The sequence below is a fragment of the Syzygium oleosum genome, unplaced genomic scaffold, assembly GCF_021117445.2.
Source record: "Syzygium oleosum isolate NSW1041296 unplaced genomic scaffold, Sole_v2.1 Sole_v2.01, whole genome shotgun sequence".
Lineage (NCBI taxonomy): Eukaryota > Viridiplantae > Streptophyta > Magnoliopsida > Myrtales > Myrtaceae > Syzygium > Syzygium oleosum.
In genome coordinates this window covers 26,951,422-26,961,299 of record NW_026607485.1, presented here as the reverse complement: position 1 = coordinate 26,961,299, position 9,878 = coordinate 26,951,422, and the positions used below count along the sequence as shown (strand labels likewise).

The 9,878-nt window shown below is 38.9% G+C and overlaps 1 long non-coding RNA gene across 1 annotated transcript; it reads left to right on the top strand.

Annotated features, from left to right (window-relative positions):
* The first annotated feature begins 6,372 nt into the window (after positions 1-6,372).
* LOC115686328 (uncharacterized) lies at positions 6,373-7,771 on the top strand. Its single transcript, XR_004006336.2, has 3 exons — positions 6,373-6,888; positions 6,998-7,265; positions 7,335-7,771. It is a non-coding gene; the product is annotated as an uncharacterized LOC115686328 (long non-coding RNA).
* Positions 7,772-9,878: the final 2,107 nt, after the last annotated feature.

The window sequence follows — 9,878 nt, the reverse complement described above, 5'->3', positions numbered from 1 at the left end:
TTGGCGAGGGCTGGACCCTCGCGGCCTGTGCAAGGGTCACTCTTGCCAGATCCGACGAGGACGGCCCTCGCCGGCCATGACCAAAGACCAACCACGGGCCAATGAAGGAGAAGAAGAAAAAAAATTTTGTTTATGTTTTGATTCTTTTTTTTTTCTCAGGAATAAGAAGCAACTTTATTTTGATTCTTCCTTACCAAAAAAAACTTTATTTTGATTCTTGATTTTGTTCCAAAACTATTCCTAGAAATAAAAAATTTACAAAATGAATTTTTGTTCTTTTTTTGTTCCTGGGAATAAAAGAAAAGAATCAGACATTGTTTGACCTGTTACCAAACAGCCCCTAAGGATCCCAATTTCGACCCTGACTTTTTTTTTTACCTGAGGAAAAAATAAAAACGCGAACCTTAGCTCCTGCCCCAATTCCAACTCGAACTTTTTTTTTGTCCCATGTAAATGAGCATCAGTTTTAGGCTGGATACCTGTTGCGTCCCGAACTTTTTTTTTTTTTTGTCTCGTACAAAGGCTTTGACTTTTGGTCAGTATTGCTTCCGTCGAGTTTCCATCCGATGACAATGTTAAAGATTGAACATGTATTTCCACGTGTACTTGGCGGAAATTTGAGTAGCAAATGAAAGTTTGTGCTTTTCTTATAAGACAAAAAAATTTTGGACCAGAATTAGTATTAGAATAATTAAGTATTAAACCACACCTTCATTTTACAATTTAAGTTTTTAGAACAGTTAGCAACGACCTTACAAAATCTCACAATTAAGACAAGACCTGAAGTTGGTGCTATTTTATAAAAAGAAAAAAAAAAGATTCGAGCTAGAATTAGGACCCGAGTTATAATTTGTGCTTGTTTGGGCTAGAATCCGGTTAAAATTGGGGTTTTTTTTAAAAGGAAATTGAGCCCTATTTTTTATAGTTCAAAATGATCACGGTACCTTTTTCAAAATGCCCACGTTGGTCCTTCAATTGAATTTAGCTGTTGGAATCCTCGATTGGCCATCGGAGTGCCAAGTTGGCTAATCGGAGAACACGTGTCGCGAGTCTATTTGCACACACGATGCTAATTTGGCTAATGGGATGTCATCAACGTAAAAATTCTTTTCAAAAAGAATTGGAGAGGGAGAGATGATCCACCGAACACCAAATTACAAGAAAGAAAAAGATTCGGCATAGCAAAAAGGAAACATGCGAGATTTAATTAAGCACCTCAGAAAAGATGCTTGTCGGCCAAAAAGAAAGGAGATCACAGCAAGATGATGTGCAATCTTGCTGAAGAAAGGTGTGGAGAAAGGGGACATGCGAGTGACTTGATTGATTTTTGGTTTGAGAGTAAATTGAATAGAAGCGGAAATTGCCAAACTCGTTCCGAGCCTTGCCGGAGACCAGGAGCTTCGCCGTGAACACCGCCATATCAATACCACCTTCTTCGCGGTGCCACTCATTTTATCTATCCCAGGGTTTCACCACGGCTGCGGGATTAGGAGCTCACCTCAAATCTCGTGCTTGTGGTCCATGGGTGCTTGAGCTCTGGCCTCATGGTTGCCATGGCCACAAGGTCACGGCCATCGTGGCCAACTCGAGCTTAAACTCTAGGCTGCGGCCATGGTGGTCATGAGAGGGTTGGGTTCAACTTCATTCTTGTTTGGTTTTTGGTGGGGTTCGTCAAATTTAGTCTTTTTTTCTGTTTAAGACCGGCAAAATTTCAACGGCCTCAAGCAAATTCTGTCACCAAAATGATTCGAGAACGATTGGTGGCACCTTAACAAGTAGAGGGACACTCTAGAATAAAAAAGGTAGAGGGATGATTTTGCATTTCGGACACAAATAGAGGGACCCTAGAACATTACATCCTTTTTTTTTTTTCTTTCTATAAGTGAGAAATGCGATGAGTAGCTAGCTCTCTAGATGTTACAATAAAGGTATCATACCTGTTATTAGAAGTTCAGTTTGAGTCACTACCTATTCCATCCATAACATACAAGCATATCGAAAGTTAGAGGTAACAAATGCTTAGGTACAAGCTGATTAGAAATTCGATCATGACATAGTTAAAGAGCAATGATTCCATAGGTGACTGCGAAAGCCTCTTTATTGCTGAGCTACTATACGCCATTCGTAAGTCCCTTATTCTTTTATTTGCATCTTATCTTATTTTATTTAAATATTTTTTGCATCATTGTGTCTTTTCAAAAGACTGTATGAATCCAAATTAGAAGCTTAAAAGCAAATTGTATTGTTTTCTAACGGTGTCTGTTAAAGTATTGCTTTTTTCATCTTGCACTCAGATATTATCTTACAAAAAAATAAATGAAAATTTTCTTCTCTTTTTGATCGGTGGAACATGTCAAATCTTTCAAATTGTATAAATATTGAAACGTATAATTACATACGCCTTTAAATCATTTTAAACCCTAACATCTTGTTATTTCTAAAATTTTATATAAATGTAAATCATATTCTTTCTTTCAAGGTATCCCCAACAAACTTGGATTCTTTTAGTATGTGTACCAATCCAAATAATATTTGGATAATTATATTCCCAAGAAAAGATAATATTTGTATAGAGAAATATCACTCTCGGTATCAGTCTCCTCCCGTGCATGCGTGAAAATATTGATGATGTCACTTTATGCTTGGGAGGTGGGAAAATCAATAAGAATTCAGTGGATCTATAGTTATAAGTTCTTTTTTTCTAATTCAGTAGAAACTGCTAAAGTATCCCACATTGCTTTATGCAAGATTTATATGCTATTTATATGCATTTTGATCGTTCCACCTACAAGTTTAAGTTTTTGGATTGGATGATTCTAATATGGTTTTGAACTAAGACTCTGTTTGTTTCACGAAAAATGAATAATTTGAAAAACATGTTCCTAAAACTGATCGCTCATATCAGTTGAAATAATTAACCAATGAAAAAAAATTTCATTATTGATGACAATTTTTGTCTAAATATTTTCGTGATGGGTGAAAAAGCTTTTCGTTCATTCATTTTTTCCGTGTGACACAAGCGATCACTTTTTGGAAATTGTTTTTCCAAATTATTCATTTTCCATAAAACAAACGGAGGATTTTCCTAAAACCGATCTCTTATATCGCTTATAAAAATGAATGAATAAAAATTATTTTCATCGCCCACGAAAATTTTTGGATATAAATTGTTATCGATAACGAAAATATTTTTCATTTAGTAATTATTTCGAGCGATCGCTTTTTTTGGAAAATATTTTTCAAATCATTCATTGTCCGCAAAACAACATATCCTAAGCTCTTCCTCATTTTATTTCATTTATGCGGCCTCCCGTTCGTCAAATTACACACTCAATTTCTAAATGAGATTTATATACTCTTTAAATTAACATAATCTCCCATCATTCGAATTTCTGGATTGGACCGTTCCAACAGACACATCTACATATCTTAAAACATAAGCAATACGCAATATTACAAGATAAGTGAAGATGTGGATGACAACAAATTGTTTGAAAACGGACAATTGAACGAGAAAAACGAATAAATTGGGAAGAGAGATGTTTGGGCAAAGTACAGTATAAAATGATAGGGCTCTCGATTAGGATTCGGGATGGGTGTGGCTTGTCTTTATTGTAATAAAAAAAGATTTTGTTGCACTTTTTTTTCTGAGCGTCGCTTTAGGCTTTCGGTCACTTTCTTATATTATTTTCTCGACCCCTTTTTTCTAAATAAATTGCCTTTTGGGATGTACGGGCAGTCATCACGCATTGATTCGTTATTTCTTTAGTGGTTTTTTTTTATTGTGAATATTGCATTGCCAGTCTAATTGAACTGGCTGCGGTCCACGAGAACCTTTTTGAAAAGTGAATAAAGCGATGCGAATTTGGGCAGAAGAAACCAAAGTGATTTGAAAGAAAAAGGCCAAATTCCATTAACGAAAGGCATCGACCATGCTGCCATTAGGGTCAAAACCAGCACGCACTTTCACTTCGATCGCCTCATTAAAAAAATTCATGAACGTTTTGAAATTTGGTTTGAATCTGGCCTAACGGTAGTTGAGAGAGGATATTCCGTCCAAAGCAACCCAAAGTTCCAGTTCCACACAGTTTTCTAACTTTTTTGTTTTCTTGTTTGTTTTGAGATTTGTATTGTGGAATTGATTAGTTGACCAACTAGGGTAAGGATGGAATTGATTATCCTTGATGAGCGTGGGGTCGATGGTGAGAGAGCTTTGATTTGAAAACTGATCAACAAATTGGGTTAAATGAAGAAGAAAGATGAACAATAAAATAAGAGAAAGAAAGAATAGAGAAAATTCATAAAATTACTCTAAATGACCTGGTTTTGAGTAAATTTGTCCACATCAGATCGTCGGTTACGACACTTAAGACAACCAATGATGACCGGACCGCCATATTAGCAATTTCAAGTAACAATTGGCCGGAAGGACTATGTTGGAATTTTACTACTATATTGAAGCAATTGAAAGGTTCACAACTATATGGGAATCTATACAATTGATTTATGACTAAATTGATAATTTTCCCGATAAATACTTTTATTAGTTTGCTAAGTCTAGCCACTTTGCACCTTGGGCATTTGTTACCTCATATGGAGAGACTTCCTAACTTTTAACTTTTGACACGCCGATGGGGCTGCAGTGATAGGTTCATATACCTACGATTGGACTGAGTAGCTATGACTTAAGCTGGATATTCTGTAAAGGGTGTGCGATCCTTGTAGTAACACTTAGAAGGGCTAGTTCCGCTGGTCTTACCCGTCCGCAACTTCTACTACGATTACAGGACAATTGTCTTACCATTTTAAAATTACTATTTTATTCGCTATATATAAATAAAAGTATTATTAAAAAGAGTCACGTCAGCATTTTCAGTTAGTTAAATTGGACGGAACTAACAGAGGTACTTGATTCTACCAATTTGATAAGTTTTAGAACTTGATTGCATTTTTTGATAACTTTATGATTCAATTGTACTTTCGCGATAAGTTTTAAGATTTCTATTGCGTTTATCTTTATGTTTTATTAGGAGAAACGAGCTTTCAAGGAATGTGATTCGCACAAAAAGTTCAAGGCTGAAATCATTGCGCTGGATTTGCTTATTGATGGTAGAGGCACGTGAAAGAGTGCCGATTCTATATCTTAAAAACACATCATTGTTCATAATTATTGCACCTTAAGACAATCATTAACGAGAACCAATTGATCTGCCCGTGCGGCGTCCGCCTAACATCCATAGATAGTTTTCACACCAATGTGCTTAACAATGGCAAACCGATGATTTGGACTGGACCAAGACAGAAATCTTACTAATATCTGAAGCATGTGACCCTTTTCTCGAACGAGTTACTTAATCACGAAATGAAAATTTTCGGACCTATGTGTGGGGGTGGCCTGGCGGGGGCAACCATGCCCCCTTCCTCAGGCGGGTCCGCCATCGAGGGTCAAGTGAGGAGGTTCAAGTTTAGACGCTAAAACTTCCTCGCAGAGACGGACCGCAACCAATGGTCCCGTGATAATGCGGGTCCGCCATGAAGGTTTTATCTAATTAGAGACATGTTAGGTTGTCTCCATGTTAGTATTCGGAAATGTGAAAAGACGATAGGAATTATTGAGTTCGAGACAAAATCAATCGCACTATTTTTTCGCTCCATGTGAAAGAGCCTCCACTCATTGTTTTCCTCCAAATGAGTAGGAATAATTGAAAATTTACCAGAGCACCTCTCGATTTCAGGAAATTAACAATTATCAATGTGCGAAGTACTCATCGCAAAGTGACAAAAGCACCTTATTAGTGAGGCGGTAGCAATGAAGAGGAGGTGGGAAGCCATTGTTCTTGTTCCTCCAATTTGATGTTAATTGCCTGTTAGAAAGGAAAAATGATGTCGTCGCGACCCTCCCGAAGTGAATCCCAAGGGAGCTTAACGGATTGCTTAGCGGGCGCGAATAATCGTCCTACGAGACGACGCTTTCATCAAAATTAGAAAGTTCAGGACTAATTTGGCACGCGTACAATAATTTTAGAATTTAGCCGTGATAAAATTGGATCAGGAAGTCAAACTAGAACTGGGTTGGGGTGGTGATCAATCAAATAGCTGTTGGGGGGTAGGTGGTTTGTCCTACTTATTCAGAGAATTCAGACGAAAACTCTGACTTCCCGAGTTTCAAGCCTCTTTCCTTTACTCGAAAAAGGCGAATTCTCACTTTGCCACTCTATTATTTCCAGGGATGGGGTCTCCCACTAGTCCACATGCACTCATGCATGGTGTCGTTTGCTCGTTCACATCACGGGACGGTTCCGAGGCCCACACAGACTCGCTCCTGCTTTGTTCACACACTTCCTTTGGAACATCGGAGGTGAGAAGGTCGATCACAACTCTAGGGTTCCCGGGTGGGGCCTTTCCGTAAGGTGGCGGCGACACCTGGCGCCGGCGAAAGCGAGAGAAAGAAAAAAGTTGAAACGATGGGAACTCCAAAGAGCACAATCCTTACGTGAGGGAGCAAAAGCATACAGATTGACATTGCACGTGTGAACCAAAGTTTAGTGTACGGGACAAATTCAGTTTCAGTCTTCAAACGTTTGGAGGGGATCTATCTATGGTGCCTCCGGGAACCATGCCCCTTTGATGTTAGATCGTCGTAATTCAGTACAAAATAACATAAATTGCAGACACCCGTGTTCATATAGTCGTGAATTGCCAATGTCATGAAGCACGTAGTTGTCCATCGTAGTTGTTCATGTAGTCGTGATGGCTGTTTCGATCTTTGGCAAATCTGGGAGCTTCTTTTGGATTTATTGTGTTTATGTTTGGTTTTTGTGAGTAAGATGCAGATTTTGAATTGAGGCATTATTCTTTTTTTGGTGAAGGAGTTGATTCAATATGCAGGTTAGTATTTTACTTGAAGACATCTTTCTAATGTATGTTGCCGTTCATGTGTTTGTATATGCAAATTCGTTGCCTTCGCTAAATTACCCCCTATCTCCATGATTTCCAGAAGAAGATTGAGATTAAGCTTGAGGTAGAGCACCCAAAACACAAAAACGAGGCATTCAGGGTTGCAGCTCTAGCAGATGAACGATGAATTGGTCTGACGCTCCACCTCTTGCTTTGCTGTTGATGCCTACCACAAGATGCTTTCGTTCATGGCTATTGCTGATTCTACTAGCTGATTTGGCTCTGGGTTGTGAGCTCTCACTACGCAATCGTTTCGCGCCTTCCACTTATGCCATAGAATCACCGAGGGAAGTTCAGAAGAAACCGAGGTATGCTTAAAATCGACTACCCATTCCTCAATTCTCGATAGTCCAAGATTTGATATGTCGACTGGTCAGGGCCGGGTAAAACCAGATGTTTGTCGCCTCGGGGCGGAGTAGAAGGACGTGCTCAATGGCCTCGGGTTGCTGAGGGGCATAATTGCAGAAAGGATCAAGTACAATTCTCTTCTTAACACGGATTTTCCTGAGTAGACAGTGCATTTTGACAAATACTCCAAAGAAAAGAAACCTGATTTTGGGTAGTGTTGGGGTCTGCCATACTCTGGTCCAAAAAGGTCGTGGTGCTTGGAAAGAGGATGAAGCTGTATAAACATCTGGTTTTGCAAGATTCTCTCTGTTTTTACTGTACCCGCTCTTCACGGAAAAAAAGTCCCAGATTTGGAGTTGGACCACACCAATTTTGTCTTCTATATGGCCTGAGATCCTAGAGGGACCGCAAGAATTTCATTGATAGTCTCTTCATAAAACATATCTCGTAGGATGTGTTCATTCCATGCGATCGCCTCCTTGTCTATTAATTCAGCAACTATGTAATGCTCCCCTCTGTTACGGTTAGTAGGCCCTTCAGTCAGTCCCCTTTTGAGCTGTTCATCCTCTCTTATAAAAGCTCTCCTCATTTTCGACAACCCACCCGATCGAAGGCTGCATTGTTTCGCGCCCCGTAAATAAACACTGTCAACCCCATGATGGTCGATTACCTTTCCCTACATGCCAGAAATCGCAATGAAGATGATATAAACCTTTCAAAGGTTGACCCTATGGAGCTGGGCTTTTGTACTATCTTACAAGCCTGCTTCCCCAATATAGCTTTATTGAACGTAGTTAGGTCCCTGAATATCAACCTGCCATTTTCTTTCTTGGATCTCAAAACATCCCATTTTCTCGGATGCATTCTTGCCTGTTTATCATTATTTGATCACAAAAAATTAGCAATCATCTACTTGGGCTTAACAATACAACCTAGAAAGGAGGGGTTGAATAAGTTAAATGTGGATTATGAAAAATTCTTGCGGAATTTAAGTCAAGAGCACCATAAGCAAATTACGACAGATATATGCACAGGATGTTGATAAAAGATATCGTGTTTTGTTTTTTTTTTAATCGAAATAAAAGATATTGTGTGATGGTGGTGCTAATGAGTAGTTGCTAACAATAATCAACCAAAGAAGTAAAAAGAACTGCAATTTATAATGGTTCAGCTTTACCCTCAAACCTACATTCACTCTCTAAATAATAGCGTCGATAAATAATAGCGGACTGGATTTCACTAGTAATTTTCAAAGTAAATTACGATCAGCAAGAGTTGTTCCTGTCAATCAATAGATTATACTATCAGAACACAACCACTACTCTTACACTTGTATACTTGACATTGTCACATTTACAAAGCAGCTTAAACCCTTCGCAAGATCTATTAGATGTAAAACAATGACACTTTCTTATTATAGACGAGAAAGATAATGTACGGCGACAATAAGCTCAATTTTTCTCTCATCCAACCCTTTCATGCTTTCTTGATCCTTCTTATATAGAAGTCTTCAATCATGTCGGTGAAACATTTGATGAGGATCGGAAGAGACGTTTGAGACTTGGTGGAAGTTGTTGCCGAAGTTAGGATTACCCATACAATCATTACCCCCGATATCATCAGGTTTCCTAAAATGGTATCTACTACATTTGTCACTTCACTAGTGTTCAGGCTTTCTCACAAAAAAGTTGTCATCACTTTTTTTTTTTTATTTCCCATAGGGATTCTCAGCCTGTACCGAATATGTCCTTTGTATTCAATGGTCATCTTCAAACGAATACCTCACCAACACTGCAGGAGACATGATATCAGCACGATCCAATACTCATTATCAGCATGTGCTCGGTAACACTAGACTGTTGATGCTTTCCAGCAATTGCTTGAATGAAGTGACTTGCGATTGTATATCTAATGATCCTTTTGAATACATCCGCTTCCAAAGACTTCTCAAGGACAAAATACTGACTCTAGTATCTCTAAGTCACCATGAACTACTCGTCATATTGGAACTTGTTCTCCTATTGTCACAATCTTTGTCCTAGCCTTCACTGATCTTGTAGTACTCATTGCTATCAACACAATTTATGTCACGCCCCGAACCCCATCGGGCATGCGTCATTCTTTACTCGGTCGATTTATGCGACATCCCAGGAATTATCGCCGATCTCAATACAATTATCGAGATTTAACGCACGGCGAAACCACAATCAACCCTGACAATATAAACCGGGAAAGTCAGGAGAATATACATATTTTCATTATCAAACTTATAAAACCTTTACGTTTACACCACCACATACACTTGCACACCGTATTTAAAACCACCGATATACAAAAGATTGATGACCGGCATTCGACCTAAAAAATGGTACTCTCCAAAATTTATCATTCGAACCCCTAATGCTAGCCCCTACGCTCCTTACTCGGCGTCGATTCCGAGTCCGACTCATCCCCATCCGAATCTGAACTTCCTCGATCGGCTTGCTCCTCCGAAGACTCCGTCTCCGCCTCAATCTCAATCGGGTGATTGATGTCGCCCGACTCACTGGAACTTCATTCGATTCTCCTCACTA